General features: G+C 35.2%; 1 long non-coding RNA gene across 1 annotated transcript; it reads left to right on the top strand.

Moving 5' to 3' along the window:
• The first annotated feature begins 9,719 nt into the window (after positions 1-9,719).
• LOC111673863 lies at positions 9,720-10,538 on the top strand. Its single transcript, XR_002762130.1, has 3 exons — positions 9,720-9,983; positions 10,114-10,252; positions 10,329-10,538. It is a non-coding gene; the product is annotated as an uncharacterized LOC111673863 (long non-coding RNA).
• The last annotated feature ends 11,584 nt before the right edge of the window (positions 10,539-22,122 follow it).

The following is a 22,122-nucleotide window of genomic DNA, read 5'->3' on the forward strand; positions in this document are numbered from 1 at the left end:
CATATTTTTATTGTTATACTTTTATCAAAATTGCAGTGTAATAAAAATTAGATATTTTTTTTGCCGAATCCGGTTCTGCCATCAGTGTTACAACGATTCTACCAGAGAAAAACAGTTCTTTTTAACCGAAGTTCTTCCTGAACACGTTAGTATTCATATATATATATATATATATACAGGATATTTATATTAAATCATTGACGAAGTATTGCAGCGCCTCGGCAAAAATTTAAAAAATTTAAATATTTGAAAAAGAATCTAGTACTTTATTTTTCACGTAATATACACGGGAGTAGTTTTACTTTAGTAGCCGAAAACTATTTTTTTCCGTGGAATTATTTTGTCATAGTGTTTTACAACCAACCGACATGTTCAATTCTAGGACCCTGCTTGGCCGTGATTCGAATTTCGTTAGCTTCATTTTGGAATTCGCAGACTGGATAAAATGCGAGTATTCTAGCAGTTTGTGTAGCGTTGCGCCTATTATTTTGATCTATCCACAAGGTGAATTTCGTAAGTATTTAATTACAGATAAAGCGCTAATAGAAGAACGCCTATTGCGGCTTTTCCTGTCAAGAGAGCGCTTATCCCAAAATGAAATACGTGGTTGCGAAATTCTTTTCATATTCTAGAAGACGCGACTTTAATCATTTCTATTTAATTGATCGAAAATATTTCTATTATCACTTTAATATTGCATTGTCACTGCATGCAGTGTGAAAATTTTATCTTTAAATACTTAAAGCAACAATCTTGAGCGATGAAAAGGAAGGAACTATTCACTCCGAGATTCAAAAAAATAAAATATTTTTAGTAAATAGGAAAATAATAAATCAGTCAAAAAATTAAAATATCGGAATGTTTATTCCAATTGAAGCATACAAACACGGATTTGTTTGAAGGTATTTTCTTTTGTGTATACAATGCAAACGACATAGAGAATGTACCTTTTATTGTATTGTACAATGTGTACCTGCTTGTACCCAGAGTACCAGGAATCGGCAAAAAAGTAATATTTTATTAAGGATAATAAATTACTGAAGTAACCGAGTAATCACGATTCAAAATTTTTCGATTACACGATTGGACAGTAATTAAAATGAAAAATTATTTCATTGCTCGATTAATCTGAGTGAATAATATTATTGAAAATATCGCTAATGCCGATTTCTGCAGAGTACTCGTAAGTTATCGTTTTACGTGATAATTCAATGCCACTAAATTGCGTAAGTGTAAAGGAAACTTTGTATCACCGACGAAAATACTTTTCTTGGATTGAAAAAATATTAAATGAAAATACCAATGATGAATATTCGATACATAAAGTACCACCAGTAATCATTTGCGTTGTTGTATTTCATATTTTGCAATATTATCAAGTTTACTCCCTAAGTTTGCACGCTTAATTAATGTAGGTTAATTTCAGTGTTGTTATTTTTATACGACTATTTCTTAATTTTTTCATTTATTGCATTCCCTTTTTTGTTGAGACGGATACTTGAAATACCATTCGTCTTTTATGTACAATAATCTAGGGTAATGATTAAGAACCAGCCTAAAATCATTAAATAGAAAAACATTTTAGATGTAAATATAATTACTCTTAGCTATCAAAATCATCACCATTTTTAATATATGGTATAACATTTTACACCCGGTGAAACTACTGCCTGTGGCCACTTACCTTTGAACGAATTTCGACAGGATGCTAAAACAGGCGAAGGATGACTTTCTTTTCATCCTGGAACATGAAGTCATTGAATGCATCGGGAACTTTGGAAACAAGTACAAAGGTGTCAGGCTGTCGAAATTATGGTAATTAAGTAATAAACCATTTCATTTTGGGTTCGAAACCTCAGGCGTACTAGTAGCTTCTACAATTTGCCTACGGAACAGATTTAAGTCGTAATTAACCTGAATATTCCTCCATAAATCAAACCGCAATTACGTAATTCACCAGGTAGTAGAGGCTGACGTGATTTCGCGAAAGTCAGTTTCTCAAAATTGTGCCACTACCCTCCACTATTTAGGATAATTCTACACGAAACCAGGATATGTTAAAAATTAGGAAAGATTTCTCTTCACCGCTTCCGCAATCTGTATTAATTTTTCTTCCGCGGAATAAATTAAAATAGCATACATTAATTCATATTTCAATTTGGAGAGTTTTTTGCCATTGTATTAAAAATACATAATAGTATTGTCAGGTAACAGATATCGGCAGTATTCCTGTACCTACCAGAGTCTATTTATTCAACCCCTTCTTAACGAATTTACTAGCAATTAAAATCATTACACTTGATGTTAGCTAAAAACAAATTATTTATAGGAATGTGTATAATAAAATTCATTACTTGCTTCAACAAATGTGAATACTTGAAAATGGAATAGCAGAATTTTCTCTAGAGATATTTTTATTATATTGACAACAAAATATCAATTACTTGACAGAAGCAACAGACATTCTATTCATGAGTTACAATATTGTAACAACAACAAATTCTATAACGTTCAATCGTCCGACTAGTGACAATATTGTTTTAGCTGTTACTACAAATTCGTTTGCTAACTTAGCAAATAATTTGTCTAAAGAAAGTTCTCCAATGATTACATCTACGTTCGATATTATTTCAAACATTTAGCTATTGATGGTATTATTCCTGCAGTAAGAGCAAAACTTTATCAGCAATACCGTCTTTTGCTAAAAGTGCAAATGATGTTTGTCTTTTTTTTTCCGTGAACATGTTCATATTTCGAGAATAGCAGAATTTTCTCTAGAGACATTTTTATTATATTGACAACAAAACACCAATTACTTCACAGAAACAACAGACATTCTATTCATGGTTACAATATTGTAAAAACAACAAATTCTATAACGCTCAATCGTCCGACTAGTGACAATATTGTTTTAGCTGTTACTACAAATTTGTTTGCTAGTTAGCAAATATTTTTTCTAAAGAAAGTTCTCCAACGATTACATCTACGTTCGATATTATTTCAAACATTTAGCTAGATGCTATTATTCCTGCAGTAAGAGCAAAACTTTATCAGCAATACCGTCTTTTGCTAAAAGTGCAAATGATTTTTTTTTTTCGTGTAAATGTTCATATTTCTGGAATCGTTTTCCCATCTTACTACGTTTAATGACTCAAGGATTATCAGAGCAATTATACTACATGAATCGAATCGAAAATGGCGAATTCATTCGATTTCGTTGAAAACTGATGAGAGAAGCGAAAGTAAAGGACCGGTTCCCTCTTTTTGATGAATCGTTATGTAATTTACACCTTTGTCTATATACAGACACGAATCGGATGCAAGTTCCTGTACATATAGGAACTTACACTAATGACATTCCTGTTCATCGCTTTAAATGCCGTGCACGAGCTGCCGAATAGAAAGGATCAAGGACTCTCTGCCACTTATTCCTTCAAAGCGGTTTTAGATATTGCAATCTGATATCTGTGTCACAGTTGACACACGGTATCGCTTAATGGCAGCTCAACTTATTTTTACATATGGAGCCCTGCGGTGTCATGATCCAACGCAGTGCATCGATTAAAACATATATTAACATAAATACGCTGAGATTATAGTTTCCTGACCTAAAATCATAAAAATGAAAACACCGATTGCTCAGCAATGAGAGAAAAAAATATTAACCGCAGACATTTATTACTGCATTTTGGTGTCTAGTCCATGAAGTAATTATTACCATGTTAATGAGGCTATATTTAAACTGAAACAGGAACCATTGCGTAATGTATCGCAAATTTGGACATGCAGAAATTGTTCTCTTGGGAATACTTTCTGTTCCCTGAAACAATCGCATGAGAAATAGTCATAGAAACTCAATTATATGTAAAATGAGGATGCCTGAAATATTAATATTTGATATTTAATTTACATTACATTGATATTAATTTATGAACAATAAAAAAAAAAGAAAAGAAACTAAATAAATGAAAGAACGTCAATATAATGAAGTTTTTTCTGAATATAGAAGAAAATAGAATATTTTTCAGCTATGTATTATTTCACTGTTATCGAAATTTTATATATACTTTATAAAACTTTTATACAGCTGATAAGATTCTTCGATATCGAGTTATCGTTTTAGATATACTGTTTTAAAAATGCTTTTAACAGACTACAGAGACTATACGATCAGTGGCGACCCGTAGTGGTGCAAAGAGGCAACGCATTTCACTGCACTGACGGTATGTTGATGACTTTAGAAAAGCGTATGAGAATATATATAAGAATCAATAAATTACCGATTACAAATCTTAATTACTTATTACAGTTTTAAGTGTAAGAATGTTTGTATGTAAAATTATAATAAATATCGAAGGAAGAAAATAGATATAGAGCTTTTCAGACATGTAACTAGAATTATAACGAATCAAAATAAATTACTTTTATTCAATTAAATGAAAGTACGATTATGCAATTAATTTAGAAATCGTGAATTTAGTTTCAAATGTATTATCCAGAATAAGCACCGTTAAACGATATAACAGACGTAAATTGTAAACCTATAAACCAACTCAATTTCAAGATAGAAGGGTAATTTATAGAAATTAGATCATTTATGATAAAATATCTGAATCTTCTGTTTAGATAGAATTTGTATTAAAAAAAAGGGAAGTAGATATAAACCCACTTAGGAACTATACTGTTCCTTTGAAATTTTAATACTACGTATAATTGAGTATTTTGCATTAGATATATGTCAGTTCCTGGTCTTAAACAATGTGATCATACAAAATATTAATAAAATATTAATAAAATATTAATAAAATATTTTCGAGTATATTGATATTTTTTATAAAAAATGTTACTAGTGACATATTTGCTAGAACTCGTTTCGGTAACTTTCCTAGGATGAAAGAGCATCGACTTCTTATGATCCCGAAAGTGAATCTTTACGCAAGAGGAGATTCGAGCGTGCGAGGAATCGAAAGTTAAACTTGTTTCGAGAATTGTCGGGGTCATGAGAAATTGAGAAAAAAAAGTGTCCACCACATCCGGCACTCGGATATATATGCAATGACTGTACTATGTATATGCATGAAATGGAACATAGTTTTCGCTATTTTTTTCTCCATGATTGTTTAATCCAGTTACTCACTTCATATAAACTTAACAATAGGATAACTACATTTAATCAGTCATGGTTTATGCACCGTAAGATATTGCAAAATACCTAATAATATTTTGTTAGAAAATAATATGGCAGAAATTTGCAAAGGGTCATACAAAATGCAGTTACATATTCATCAGCCAATTTTATCCTGACTGCTTATTGATGACAATGTTACTAGTTGCATGTATCCCATCAAAGATGTCTTAATCCTCGAACAATTCGTATTAATTAAACATAAAAAAGAACACAAATTTCGAGAAACTTAATTGAGTAAACGGCGATATCAAATGATCTATATTAAAAAAATATGAAAATTACTGTGGCGGTACAAATTAATTTTATTTAACAAAATACGTATGGATACCTATTTAATTTTTAATACTCTATTATTATTTTTGATTCCTTTTACATTTACCATGTCTATTAAAAATTTCCTTCTTGTCAATCTTCCACCATGACCTTTAAACATATGTATATATTCGCATATGATTCCGCTTTTAATGCAGTCGGGGATTTTAATAATCAACCGTATGCGATTTTGTCCTTTTTGTTAACTCTTTTTCTTCATTCCCTTCTTTCGCAAGATCCGGCTGATTTCTTGTCAAGCTTGAACGATCATCACCTTTGCTTCTAGAACAGCTTGGGGTTCACTTTTGTAATCATGTAATGGACGCAACCACCGTTTTCCTTTTTTTATATGACGCGCCTTTCATTCTTACTCTATATTACGGCAATCAATGAAAATATGGACTACTTTATCAACGAATTCGATCAACCGACACTTAATTGTGGAATTGTCACGAAGGTAATACTAAGAAACGCATCTACAATTACTTTTTGGTACAGGGTATCGCAAAATGCTGGACTTGATTTTCTTTCGAAAAATGTTTTAAAATTGGGTCCACCTTTTGCAACACCCTCTATTTTAACGACCACATATTACTGTGACACTTTAACTCTTTTAATAACAAGATTCTGAAAGAAAATGCAATTATTGGAGCACTTGATACATAATCGAAAAGTATCTATAAATGATTCCTAAAATTACTAGCACTTCCTTTCAAGCAAATTCGATAATTATGGGCAGAAATTATAAAGAAAATGGTACCAATAAATTCTCTATTTCCATAATACTTGCCAAGCAAGGTATTTAATCGGAATAACTTTCACTTGAATAAAGATATAATTTCTTTTTCGGTCGAACAAAGATGGATTAAATATATTTATATTCAGCGTTATCGATAACATTCTGGCCGGTCTAAAGAAATACCAACTACCCTAGCAGCGTAGAATAATTTCTAAATATTTGTTTATAATCTTTGCTAAATATCTCAAACGACAGATTTTTTAAGATTTCTTGTAGATTTCGTTCGAAGATACCTGAAATATTTGTTGAAAATCTCAATGACATATTTAGTTTCAATAATTTATAAAAATATATAGAAATTATATTTTTTTCATTTATCAACATGTAATAAAAATACGTTTTTTACTTCAAGACTAATATCGGACACTTCATTTGATATAAAAAAACACGAGAAATTTTTCTAATATTTTCGTCCCGCTATTTTATTATGGGAGCAAAACGTGTGACTTTGATTTTAAGTATTTTTAAAACGTTTATAATCTATTCGGCGGATAATATTTAAAAAATACTTGTATTAAAATGAAACGAAATGTTTTGTATATCTGGTAGAAAGATATTATGAAAACACGTGGAGCAAATATTATATAAATATTATAAGGATAATATTCCAAAGTAAACGTTTGGCAAATATTTCAAATGTCTGGTAAATATTTACAAGATGTACGATATTCGTTAAATAAGTACAAAATATAGGAGAAAAATTTTGTGCTACTAGGGTAGTTTGAGAAACTAAATCCAAAGACAGATTTTAGAGAATAGTAATCATGATGATTTACCGGTCGTTTCACACATTATTACCGTTTACATAAATTAATCGTGGTCCAATTAAAAAATTCTAGATGATTTATCCGCTTATCGGACGCCATTTTGAACGTGGTGAAGGAAATATCGAACTCGATCGACGATGATTGTTCCTCTCACTGGTCTGGCGAAAATTGAGTGAGTGAACGACCTAGATCGAAAGTTTCAGTGGCCTTGGTCGAAAGTGCAAGTTGCGCGTAGAAAGGTGGATTCGCTTTCGAAAAAACCTTCTCCTTCGATTAAAGAAAAAAAAAAAAAACAGTGGGCAAGAGGAGCGTTTGCAAGCGATGGTTTGACGTAACGCGCTGGACCGGTTCCATTTATCCCGCCTTCTCCAGGAAGGAGCAGAGAAATGTCAAGGAATCCACACTTTCGACGCCGAAAAGAAAGGACCGGGCGCGAATGGCGGCCGGATCCTTTCTCTGAGAAAAATGACCTTTTTAACTCACCTTCGCCGACGCTCACGAGCGATATTTTACGTAACCCCTTAGCAATATCAGATTCTTCGCGGACATTCGATTCTTCGCAGATGTTGAAATGAACGATGTTTCATAGATGAAAAAGGGATAAAATTGCAAACCAGGAGGGTATTCTCGAAGCACTTTCCTGAGATTGCGGTAGACGCACCGAGAAGTATCGATTAAAATCTAATTGCCTAGAAGAGACTTTGTGACTTGATTTTTATGAACGGCAGTATATATGCCAGACACCCGAGAAGATTTCTCATTCGCTTGAAAGCAACCAGGATTTCTGCTTCAAATTATGAAAAAATCAACGTTTACAACAGGAACTTGTGATACGCGTATAATTATTCTTATTATTGTTTAGCATGATCTGACACTGGTAATAGGAAATCTGCAGTAAATGTAAGGGATGTAAAAATTAAAGAAATCTGGGAGTCAACTGAAAAATAAGTTAATGTCAAATAATTGCAATTTTTCATTTGCATGTCAGACGTTAGAGTCGTAAATAAAAAGTGATGTTTCGTAGTAAAAAATAATTCTTATTCGTTATATTAATAAGAAGAAATTTACCCTCTGTGTATTTTAGCCTGTAACCATTTTCGAAGTATTCTTACACGTACACCGGGAGACATCAATGCCCTCCCATCCTGCACAGGCGATGCCGTATCTGCAGGGGAGGCATTCATGTACATCGGTAAATACAACCGTTTCAATTGATGATATCACGCAGTTAGCCAATATTATGGACACGTTTTGAAATTGTTCCCAATACATTAAATAGAATTAAGTCCAGTTATTGCTGGTAGGGTATCTCGGCGCATATTTCAGACGTTTACAAAGTGCCAGTAAATCAGAGAAAACGGAATTTACGATGCTTCCCAGTAAGTAGGTCACATGGTACCAATACTGTCTAATATCACGTATAACTGTATAAAGAAGTATATATACTATATAATAACGCATTCTAACTCTTGAAACATTCACCGAAGTCTTTTGACTAAACCATTCGTTTGTTTAAAGTAAGTTCAAAAAGTGAATTTTCTTATTGCGACCGATCGTTGCAGAAAACACCCGTACCATACCGTCAATTTACATTGAATTAATATGCATACCACATCATAACATAAATTAAATGCGTACTTAACAAAATATCTAATTCATTAGTACATTTGATCATATTATTCAAACAGGACGCACCTACAACGTACTCTCTGCGCCATTACTTTAATTTCGGTAAAAATCATTTAGATCGTTCCAACCCTTCGGCCAGGTGCACCAACCGTGACTATCGTGAAATTTCTTAAATATGATTAATTAATCTCGGATTAGTGAAATTCCCGCAGCAGCGATAAAAGTAAACTAACCAAAGATTAAAATCCACCGTTATATAACTACCAAATGTTGGACGATTAACTTTAATCCCGCGTTAAGTAATCCTGAATTACGGATTTTTCCTCGAACGTTGGTGCAAGAAGCCCTTAAAAGATTAACTATCGATCCTGGTTTCAAAGGTCGGGCATTACGGCCCATAAACAACGCATCATCCTGCCGTGTACTGCTAGGCTGTCGAAAAATTCAGTATTAAACATGTCCATAAATAATGCAAGAATAATATCTTGTCTAGGCGGGCTTACCGGGGTAGCCGGCAGTCGAACGAACTCGCAAAGTTTCGCGGGTCGACGGAGCTGTACTCAAGTGGCTCGACGAGTCATGGGCGAGATCGGTAACTAGGGCACTACTATACCGGCTGCGCCAACACGGGGCGCTCGGGCACTCGACACTTTTACACCGACGCGCGCACACGCGGACGCCGGACTTTCGACCCACAAGAGCGAGTTTCTCGCGGAGATCTCGTTTCGCGGTGGAAAAATTTGGCGAGGAGTTCCGCGGCCGAAGAGAGGTCGACTCGGTGCCGCCACGTCCCAATGGCTGACTACAAGGTGGCGGAAGTCGGGAGACGTCTTCCAGCCGGAATTCACCGCAGCGGCATCAATTTCACCCGGAGTCCACGCGCGCTGGGACTCGCACTCGCTCGACCGAGAATCGACTTCGACTCGCGATAGCTCGACGCCTAACGCGCGTTCCTCGAGTTTGCGCGCCGCTCGAGACGCCTCGAAGAAAGTTTGGAAGCCGTTAAACATTCGACCCGATGTTAGAAAGCTGCCGCACATGCGCGATGAAAAAATGATATAGTTATTCAAATAAATGGCTACTTGGAGAATATAACGGTATTGGAACGTAAAGAAATTGTTTATTGTTTTAGGGGAACGATTGCTTGGTGCTTTCTTGAAAATCGGAAGCGTTCTTTTTGGTAAGACACGGTTTCATTTAGGTTATACTTGAAGGAAATTTTTCGAAGAGACAAAGGCAAAATGATCGGAGGTCCTTGGGCGGGCCTATTTCCAGAATCATGGGGCAGGTAAAGCGAGCATGTTTAGAAGATATGAGCATTGCCTAAACAATTTATACGGCTAGACCAAGACGGTCCCTGCGAACAGTGGACGGAACGACACTGGAACTATTTAATTTACGGGTACGGTAAATTCTAGGTGAGTTTATTAGATGCGGACTTAAATTTCGGTGAGATGCTTTGATTTCACGCATCAGTGGAGAAATTTGCTGGAGTGCATCTTCCAGCAAATGGCGTCTCGCCTATCCCATGCGAAGAAAGTTTCGAAGAAAGTCTCGGTAAGCATTCTTGATCAAGAGAGTTTTCTAAACAAAGTATCTTAGGATTTGAATTGACCAGTACACGAAATTGCAGGTGACGCGAACATACATGCCTACATGTTAAACTCACATATATGACGTAATTCTTTGATAAAGGTAGTATTTCCTCCACAGTAAATGTCACGTGAGTTGACTCGAACAATTAACCCGTTTGCTTCATTAGCGTATATAAAGCAGACACCTCTAGAAGCGTCGACCTACCGTCCTTACCGGATTCAAAGTTGTAAAGCAGTTAAAAAATAAAAGGAATTTTATCGCATCGACACCGGAATCCAACAGCAACCATACGGAAACAGTATGAATGGTCCAGGAGGGTTAATAAAAAGTATCGCCACTTCTGACGCATATCATGAGGTAGAAATCGTGCATAACCACTTACAACGCGATTTCTGCAAGATACCGGAAATCCGGCATGGCCGCGCCATTTATGCTGTTCAAAGTTTTCAAAAAAAGCCGTTGAAACAGGTCGAACTGGAAGTTTCCAAATAACCTCAGAAGTTTATATTATCGAGGAAGGTAAACACGTAGAAAGTTACAACCTGAACACAAGGTATCGGAATACGGAAAAGTATCGGAGGAATTCTAGGCGACAAGCTGAATAAAAAATATCTACAACAATATGGACGGAGATTATAATGAAGTTTGATATTGGTTGTAGGATGGCATTTGGATCCGCCTTTGCATAAGTTAGCATATCTTATTCCGACGTTACGTATCTTGAAACATGGCGTAAGTTATGTATCGAGGAAGTTACTAACAGGAACTTGAGAAAAGCGGAGGTTGATCCGTACTTTCTAGTGAGTGTGTGTGCGTTTCCCACAAAATGTTTACGTAAGATCGATCTCAGATGTAGCATTTGAATCGTGCGTGCATAGTGTTAGACCAAATAAATCTATCGTCCTTACTTTCTCCTTAACATTAAACTCCACGACCTGTACCCGCCACCATATTGATTCGATGGAATTATATCTTGTATCGACGCATATTGTTATTTTTGTACTCGCACAATACATTGTAAGGGACGGCCTTGGTAGAGGTCTCACATATCCGATTTTGCAAAAAGTAGTCTTACAAATGACTGGTTTTCCTTTCGAAAATCTCGTGTCTGGGAAGTGTCTGCTTTTCTTAAGATAGTTGAATCGTGGTCACAGAGGTGTCAAAAATATTTCCCCATTTCATAGTTGTGTTAATATGTGCATCTAGATCAAGGACGTGAACTAGTTTTATGAAAGTAAATATTATTATACATGAATCATATCTTTTTTTCTTTCTTCATTACTCCGTTCCTGTATTTACATCATTTGTAACGGGTTTTAGAATGTTTAACTAAGTGTTACGCAAGCATTTATTTTATAACGAGCAATCCTAAGCACCGCGGAATGTGGAATATTTGTAAATTAATTTTTATCTACAATAGACATAGATATTTATACATATCCTTTAGATATTTTTTTGGGTGGATAATAGACGATATACATTTGCTATACCTGTGGACCTAATTTTGACAATTAATTTACGTATATTCCACTTCATGGGTTGCCTGGGATACTCATGTCATTCAAATGAAAACACAAACAAATCTGGGGTAGAATAAAAAATATAGTTTTCTGTTTAAAACAAATTTACTCCGAGATTGAAATTTATAGATCCTCTCGTTCTTCATCCTCATTATAAAGTTATATTTTTTACTATATCTATTTTCATTCAATTATTTTATTTAAGAAGGTCACTACTGGTAGCATCGTGGGTGCATTCCCCAATGATGAATTATTTAGTGATAAGAAGACTGGGATCGTCATAGATGACGATAAGCAATTAAATTGTATAACTGTAATTATGCTCCGAGCAATAATTGTGAATAGAGGTCAATTGTTTAGAGAAAAGACTTGAAAAATATTGTTCGTAATAATTTCTCAAAATATTAACCAATCAGAAGGTTACGGGGATAAATAATGAAGCCCTAACGGAGAAGAATCGTAATAATCGGCATTAAAAAGATTTTATTTTTCATAGACTTCGTCTAGCCAATATAACAACCATATCTTTCGTCACGTGTACATTGTGACATGAGACACTTATCCTAGCTCAATGTATGTGGTCAAAAGTAGGCTACCTTGAGCCCTTTAACGATTACCTAAAAGTATTATTCTACAAATCACCATACTTTAATGCAATGTGGAATGTGGTTTACTTTCCCACAATTGTCAGTATTATGTGACAATATTACACTAACCATCATTTTTCATTATACCTAGAATATCACCTTCATTATTTATGTCGAATTATAAAACCGAAAGTTCTATAAGCCCACAGAAAATAAATTAAATTATTGGCATGCAATGGCGACATGAATTTAGATATTAATTTATAGTATCTATAAAAATGAACAAAAACTGTCATACAATCATCAAATAAGTTACAATTTATTTGCACAAAAACATTCTTATTCGACAAATTGTCCCTTCTTTAAAGTCGTGTAACTTGACCTAACGTAACGAATGTGTTGAAATATTTAATTAGAGAAATCTAAGATTTTTAACCGGAAGCTTCAATCTAAGAATTATAACTCATTACGATAAGTTAAACTTGACTCACACTTTCGCTGCCATGTGTCATATGATTGCGAAACGATCTAATAAATAACCAGTCTTGAGTGTAACCATCGACATTTCTCTTTCGCGTTAACTTGCAATATTGTTCGCGGATGTACTAATTAAATTAACCACGCACAGACGGAGGTCTGCACAACATATATATAAAGTGTTGAAATCTTCGCGATAATTTGCATCGCATCGCTTTTTCTCCTACTTTTAATGTTCTCTTTTTTCCTGTTGTGAAACCAAATCGATTACGCCTTTCACTCGAGAACCCGAAACCTCCAGGCGCTTCGCCATATTAGCCATAATATAGTATTCGACTTAACATACATAAATTTCTCTATTACATTACCCAGGATACCATTTTTACTCCTCAGCACATCCCTTGATATTACACACATTACTACACGTATATACTTATATATATATATTTGATACTCCACAATGTTGATACAAGAATACCTGCAAATTTTAGGAATTTTAATAAAACAATTACACGTTGTTCGCCCCAAAAGCATACCTGGCAAAGATTGCGAAATTCGTGGAGAAGAAATTTCAGGATAAGGACGGGAGAGGAAGACAGAATTGGCGAAAGGGAAAAATTAGTTAATTACCAGAAAGGCACTTTTTACCCGGACAGATGTGCTTGCACTTTAAAATTATGGCAATTATTTCGTGACGATGCATCCTGCCTTTTCAGATTTCGCAATGAACTCTGAATAATTACGCGAAACAATGTACGTGGTAAAAAGAGGTAGGAACGAGTACACAGAGCAATTTTGGCGTTAGTTCCAGGAGGTATGGTAAATTACTAGTGCTCGTCGTCCGTTCCGAAGGATGCTCGATTTATCTGTGTTAAAGGATAATACCGCATTGTGGATGGTCTGTCGGATTTGGAGATATTGAATCCATTAAATTACGGACTGCTGCGAGGATAATAATGAGAACGATGTACAGTGGGGGCGTTACGCGTTATTCTTACTAAATAAAATGTGAAAGGGACTAGAAGGATAAGGCCACATTATTATATAACACTAGTAATACGGATCAATTTAAATTGCACCGTCGTTATTATCATGTTGTTTTAGAGTGAAATAAAATCTAACCTCATAAATAGAAAAAATCTATTTTCCATCTTATCTTCACCGTCTACAAATAAAATGGGAACCTGTACCTCTACTTATCATTCACAAAGAAGTTGACATGACAATATCATATTATAAAACGAGTCGACCTTGTACAAAATCAACTTTTTGACAAAGAATATCACTTATGGTTACTATTTGGATACCAAAACTAAAACTTGAAAATACTATTGAAAGCTTGAACTGGAACGAATATAAAATTCAGATAAAAATGTCGTACCTTTATACGTAGAAATTTATTGCAATGTAAAATATATGACTTCTTATAAAAAAAATAAAAATAACAGTTGACCTTGAAATGATGTTGAAAACCTTCGCCAAATTAAGAATAAGTGTCACCATTATTTCCCGCCTTTGAACCGATAAAGATTTTATTTGAAACTGTCTTCTTTTAAAATGCGTGGCTCTCGAAATATTTCCATGTGTCAATTAAAAAAAAAAGAACCTGTATAATTGCATGTAAAAATGTACAAACTACTATGCTACTAGGGAGGAAGCCGAGTACCCTCTCTGTCAATTTCAAGGAAGTCAGCATTGCTGCAGTATGCAATTATAGGAACACGACAGGAATGAAACGCAAGTAGAAAGTGGGTTTTAGGGGTCATAGAGCAAAGTCGCGACAACTCGGTCCGGTTGAAGAACTCGGATATTATATAGCTAGGAAGACAGAATTTACGATATGATAACGAACTCATTCGGTTCTCAGAAACGAAAAAGATAGTTTTTTTCCTAGAACTGAAAATTATGCCACCACTAAGAATTTAAGTTGGTCGGCCTTATTAAAGAACTTTCTCTTCTTTATCTCTACCTGCTGCGATTCCTGAAACTTCATTTCCAAATTCCAGCTAATGAGCTCCTGCAACTTTTGCTGCCTCCTGCTAGAAATGAGATACAATTGACTTTTGATCCAGGATGAAGAAAAGAACTCGTAATAATAACGGTAATGAAAGTAATTACGTTCCACTGAACCGGACCGGTAGTACTTTATTCACGTTAGCTTTTACATTAACACCGTCGTAGACTTACGTGACTCCGTAATAATAAAAACCGGTACCTTCCCTATGTGACGGTAACGAAGACCCTAACGAAAATGATTAGATAAGGGAGGTGCTAGAAAAAAAAAAATAAAAAACATTTGAAGCCATAAAAAAAATATATAGATTCTTTACGTCACAAGAAAGGATTAGTCAGAACAAGAAGAGCATACACTCCTTATGTTGGAGTAACGCAATTCAATACAATACTTTCTACATATTGAAATGATTTCTTCCAGGATTAGAATTCATCTTGTGACTTATTGTTAAACAGACATTAGCGTCGTTACAAGACCAGGGGACCAACGATCAGTTTCCTCAGTTATTCGATGCACCTAATACTATTATTTTTAGCTTTTTTTTATTTTTTAGTGTACTATTATAATTAGAAACTATCTTAAGTACGTCTAAATTCTTTGACTCGTGTTCTTGTATACTTAACATCGGCAGCGCGTCAACGTCGACGGCAGTGCCTAGTGTTTACAAATTTAATTATTTTATACCCAAATCTGGGTAGATCTAGGTCGTTTGGGGTGTAATCAGAAGTATCAAATATCTATTACGAACGAATAAATACGAAGTGGTTAGCGGATATATACGACACAATTAATGCCATTCAATACCAACCCGTGCACAATGTTTAAGAACCTATATTCTTTACGTAAAAAAAACAGCTTAATGCTGCGCCACGCCGGCTATATTTATTATGTAAGGAATGTACAAGATATCTGAGTCTTCATTTTTGCTAATGGGTAGAAATGTCAATCTGGGGGGATTTATTTCACACGTCTGGTTAATACTGTCGGTGTCGACAGCTTCCATAATGCAGGTAGTGCCGACAGCGCCACCGCGACGCCCCGCGGAACTACTCGTACCCATAAGGGGTAGGAACGTTGCGTCTAACGCCCACGACCTTGTGACTCGCTCAGTCGAGTTTCGAAAGAGCTATTCCACGCCGACGATCCAGGAACCGGCGACCGAGATCATGGCCTTTTACCGATCGTCGACCGAGCCTCTGGCCTCCACATCTGCGCATGCGGAAAAGTCATATTGCAGTCGTAGCCACCAGACATTTTAACTTTCATTGCTCCGCTGTGCTGTTAAGTGACCGGTTATATGCTGATAACTAACAGTTACCATTGTTTCAGGGAAACGTACCTGCTGTATTTTGCTTATTAAATTGCGGCGGATCTTTCAACTCCGGCCGGATTCTCTGTTGGTCTACAATAACCTCTTCTTTGCCTGAGAAGAAGAAAGTTTTTATTCCATCACCGATGTTAATTTTTCAGTTTAAGCGTACATAGGAGAATGTCTTTTTATATTCAGACGATCATAAAAATAGCCATACGTCGATCGGGTAGACGCTAGACTTTTAATAGATGGTCATTAACTGCCAACGTCGGCAAAATACAGAAACCCTTGTCTGAACAATGTGACATAGTAACACGTGCGAAGCGTGAAGTCGTAAACATCGGCAAATTGCTACTTCTCAATAATTGGGTAGAAAAGTTAGCACATACGTGGCATTTCAATGGCATAAATATAACAAATTGCTAACATAAAAAGCACGTGCGAAGGCATAGCGTATGCTTAAGGTAATAATAATGTTACGCGGTGAAGGAAATTACGAAATCTCGGAAATGTCTAGAAAGATTTCATTTCTGTTTTACTGCAACTGTGCTATGATATCTGGGAGTTGCGAGAAACCATCACGGTTAACGTGTTCATAAAGAAAAACGGCAAGAAGAAATTATCTTGTATGTACTATGATACAAGTTTATGGCACGTATTTCGTCCAATCTGGAAAAATGTAATCTCGATCAACTACGCAATTATCTGCAATAAAATGCCAACTAAATGTTACAGCATCGTAGATCGTATTAAATTTTACTGAAACTGACCGTCATTTAGAATGAAATAATGTGCATATAAATTACTAATATGTTACAAAGCAGCTATAAATAATTTAAAGAAAAGGAATTACAGCAAGTGGTAATATAAAATTGTACTGTCATTAAGGCTTTTTCATAAGAGCGGTTGATCTCGTATTATCTTAACGCATTCGCTAGCAGTCGTTAAAAATAAAGTTCAATGTTACTTAATTCCAGCTTAAAGACAAAAACTGTTTAGGATCAAAGGAATCGCAAGAACAGGACGAGGGAATAATCTCTATAATGCTATTGTTCAATTTTTGGTTCCCTTACACTTTCTCCAATCGAAAGAGCAAGTCTACAGCTGCCAATATGGCAACTAGCAATTTTATAGTTGCTTCAGGTGACGTTATGTTTTAGGTAATTCTTTGCAGCTACTTGGCGACCTTGTTCTTATAGTTGATACTATTTGCAGAGAAAGCGAGGAATTCCAATATATGACATCAATTTTTTTCTTAAAAGAGCATAAAGGTATCGACAACTTTTCACCTGGAACGCAAATTCAGTTTTTATAAAAATTCAATTTACATGGATAAATTTTACGGCAATAAAAACAATGAAAATTTAAGAATTAGAATTAGTACGTTAAATACGATGTATTAACAATATCTATTCTCTAATCATTTTTAAAACGATTTTTCCTGGTACAAAGGGGAAGAACTTATTATGAAGAAAACACAGAAGCAGTTTAAAAATGGGAATGTTCTTTTGACACAGCAGGAAATTTTAACTTGTACTTAAAATTACGCCTTTGTGAAAGTTACCGTAATAATCATATTGCCGATGGAATTATCCATAATAAACCCAGGGTTATCACATTTCTTTCTCGAGGCGCTTCCGCGTAATACATTTTCAATGAAAATTTCTCTCGGCTACAAAAAGATTTCTTAAGGAAAAAGGAAAATTAAAAATTAAATGAAAAAAACATCCTACCTACTACAATATTACCAATTTATTCCTAAATCCTTTTTCAATTGTATACGACCACGTCAATAGAAGAACGTAATTAACATGTCAATTTTCCCACATGCATTAATATTAATATTAACGACGTAACGGAATTGGTGATTAAAATGGCATCGATAACAGGACACTTAACTCGTTCTTCTTAGACTTCGATTAAATCATAAATTGTGTAATTATTCCGATTTGTTCAGAACTCTCGCGTAGCGGTACTGATGACACAGGGCAAAAGCTCATGCACGGTCGATGATTATTAATGGGCATCTCATCGACGTAAATGACCACCAAAGTACAAACAAACGATGAGGAAACGGGTCAAAAGAGAAAGACGGTGTCAAACGTGTATCATCTCGTTAAACCATGCAATCCGGCATTATAAAGAATTGCAAATGGGTTACGTTGGAACGTAAGGTGGCGAGGTCGACAGCAGAGTTCGACGTAAGGGGATCGCAATTGGACTTAGTTTCTTACAGATCTCAAGTATCCCCTACATAAGCACAGGTGTATACGTAATGGACCTTTGCAGAGCTTGATATACATTTATTGATATGTTCTTATTTCTCAATTAGAAAGGTAGAAGAGCGAGCGGTTGGTCTATTAGCCTCAAAAAAGGAAAAAACAATGTGTAGTACAGCAATAAACATGAGTTCTTTTTTTTTTGTAAATATCTCAATTGCTTGAAAAAGTATGTAGAAATAAAATCCAAAGGAGAGAAAATTCCTCTTACCTCTTAACGCAGACATGAGCAACGTTGCAAGTTTATGAGACTGTTTCGTTAAATTACGAAGTCGCCTCTTCAGGAAGTTGTTAAAGAAGTGAACGGCAAGTAATGTTAAAAATCTTGTTAACGCCTTTTCACGTGTCTTTTGCCTTTCTCGCTGTCACTCAATCAGACGTTAGACATCTGATATTTCCTCCTAGGGATGCATCTCAATGCGTTACGTGCCACCTCTGAAAGATAAAAAGATGGTACAAAGTTATTGAACATCCTTTCTGACTTACATTCGCGTTACTATAACACTTCGACGACTTGGCACAGTTTCACCCCGCAGAAAACTGGAACTTTCTTCGAGAAATGAAAGTCAGTGACCGATGAGCCGATGTATACTGGGAGACTTCAACGCCCTCCCATCCTGCACAGGCGATGCCGTATCCGTAAGGGAGGCATTCATGTCCGCCATTGTACGTGATCTCATCAACAACCTCTTCTTTGCGGCAACCATTAACATCATCTGACTTCTCGTTTCCGTGCAAAGTGTTTCCAAAAAGAGCAGAGATAATAGAGGAAAGCAGATTATCCTTATCCAAAAAAGATTAAAATCATAACTTTGGTATTTCTTTTAAGGTGATGTGAAAGTGGCGTCGAAGAGGTTTTGTTTATAAAACTTGTCTCCCAATTCAGGTTTACCGAATAGTTTGAAACTTTACAACGTGAAATGTCAACATCATGAAATTTCAATTCTTTTCAAATTTGTTTATAGGTATTTTAAAGTAGTTTATAAAAAATGAAATCTCGCGAATTTCAGGACCTACCTTAGGGTCTCCATTTTCACGTTTTAAAGTATGAAACGATTTGAGACACCCAGTTCGGAGAAAAGTTTTATGAACGATTGAGCTATCGGATACCACTTTCACATCCCCTTAAGTGTTCTTTCGTCTATTCAAATAGCATCCAAGGATACGGTTATTTCATTTCATTAAGTTGTAGAAATTTGCTAAGAGATCTTGCAGCACCCTCGGTGATGTACTGTCAGGAATAATTCGCTATAATTGAAACGTAAGACGGTAGAACCGGTATGGGCCATTTATGGACACGACGGATTGTGCAGAACTTCAACTTGATCTTCCCGAACAATTGTGATCGTGATCGCGAAAAGGTCAGAAGGCAAATCATTCAACTTTCACTGCATTCTTAAGGAAGGACTAGTAGAGGAAAGATCGATCGCCTAAAAAGGCAAGCCAAATGTCCTCGTTCACGAAACTTGAAAGGATCGAAAGGAGGACGCCCCTTGTATGACAAAGAAATTATGTCAATCCTGCAATTGCAATGTATCTGATAAATGACCGGAGCAATTAAGACATCCAATTAATCGATTGCGTACGTCAACCGTATATAAAGGTGTGCTAAAATGCTCTAAGAGTAAATAATAATATTTTCCGCCAATAGAAAACCTTTTTCACAGAGCCCAATCTACTTTCACAAAAATCACAATCATATCTTACTAAATACCACTTTTGAGAAGTAAATATTAATACAGTTGGGCAATGATAAATAGATAAGTAGCTGAAGATTTCGTTAGTGGAAGAAAGAAAGCAATTTACTTTCGATAAATGTGCCCATAATTATGAAAGTGGTCTAAGTCATATATTTTTTGTTTCGAAATTACATTGAATTAATTTCGTTTGAAATAATATGGCGTGAAATAACTGATAAACTCATTTTTTTTTTTTAATTTTGACTTAGACCACTTTCATAATTATGGGCACAAATAGATCTCAAAATTTTCTACAGTTTTCGACTATATCATTTGTAATGCAAAATGGACTTCAATTTGTCATTACAGGACATAAGTCATTAATATCATAACGTCATAAATGCGAGAAGTACGAAATGGAGAAAGAGATGGAAACATTATGTCATTAGACAGATAGTTAAAAGACGGAATGCGTTTCACTTCTTATGTTTTCCGCGGAGTTTTTCATTACGTAATTTATAACGCGGAGCTAATTTGAACGATTTGTTAATAATTCTAGGATGTAAAGTTGGAGTGCATATATGCACGGGTAGATCGGAAGTTCTAAATAAATGGCTTTTCTTTCGTGTGGTCGAAATAAAATCTCATAAATCTACTACCGCATATCAGGTACGGAAAGTGAGCGTATGAAAGAAATGTAGATCACCTTCTTTGCTCCGCTCATTAGACACGGCGTAAGTTAAAGCAAGAGAGGCGAAGTAGATTCATAAGTACGAGAACATACGCGTTTCAGAAGGAAAACCATTTCACTTTCAATTCGTGGAATGTAACATCGTTTCGTTTACTGTATTACGCAATTGTTAAACACACGCGACAGTGATTTTCTACGAGGAAACTAGATATCAATTCGCGATGGAAAACGTTCCTGCAAGAGGAAATTGTCTTGAATGGAAGGTATTACCTGTTGGCGTCGATAATTAATAATGGATTCGCCGCATACGCCTAATTTTACCGTTCCGTTACATTAACGATGAATTGTTAATATTAGTAACGTTATAAGATGGTAATGAAATATGCCGCCAAATATGGAGGAATAAGTAAATATATGAAGAAAATCGGAATTAGTTCCTAGCCATTTATATTAAATCATCTACAAAGATGCTTCAACGATAACCACAGAATTAATCATTTTTATTAATATGTGTCGAATCTGTGTAGGGAATTATTATTAATAATAATAATTTTATTTCTTATATCGTCAGAATTTACATTTTAAATCCAAAACGTATTAAAAGATGTACAAATCTTTCGAAGCAAACCTGATATTAGCAAGCAGTATTATGGCGAAAGTAAAGAGCGAAAGACGAATGGACGTAAGACCAATTTGGCCAGAACAATCTTCCACGCGAGCTCACGTCCCATCGCGGGAGAAATTTCGTGTAGTCTCCCTTTCCGCAAGGATCATGTGAAAATTACAGGTAATTCTCGGTTCTTCTCGAGGTATATTATTTAACCAAATGCAAGGAGTTGCAATTTGCACTCTACTACAAAATAATTCTCCCAATTAATAAGGAGATTCCTATTATCAGTACAAAGTGATATGAAAATCCATCAAGTCGAATTCGGAGCTTGATAACAGATCCGAGACGTCACCCCGGCAAAGTAGCTACTATTTATATACCTATTTATTCAATAATAAATAATTTTCTTAACAAAAATCGTCGACCTCAGGAAATACCACTACAGTTAAAAAAGTTGTAATCGTCGCATAAATAAATGATATGAAAATCCATCAAGTCCAATTCGGAGCTTGATAACAGATCCGAGTCGTTACCCCGGCAAAATAGCTACTATTTATATACCTATTTATTCAATAATAAATGATTTTCTTAACAAAAATCGTCGACTTCACAAAATACCACTACAGTTAAAAAAGTTGTAATCGTCGCATAAATAAGTGATG

Source organism: Orussus abietinus, unplaced genomic scaffold, assembly GCF_000612105.2.
Source record: "Orussus abietinus isolate OABI.00-Male unplaced genomic scaffold, Oabi_2.0 scaffold155, whole genome shotgun sequence".
NCBI lineage: Eukaryota > Metazoa > Arthropoda > Insecta > Hymenoptera > Orussidae > Orussus > Orussus abietinus.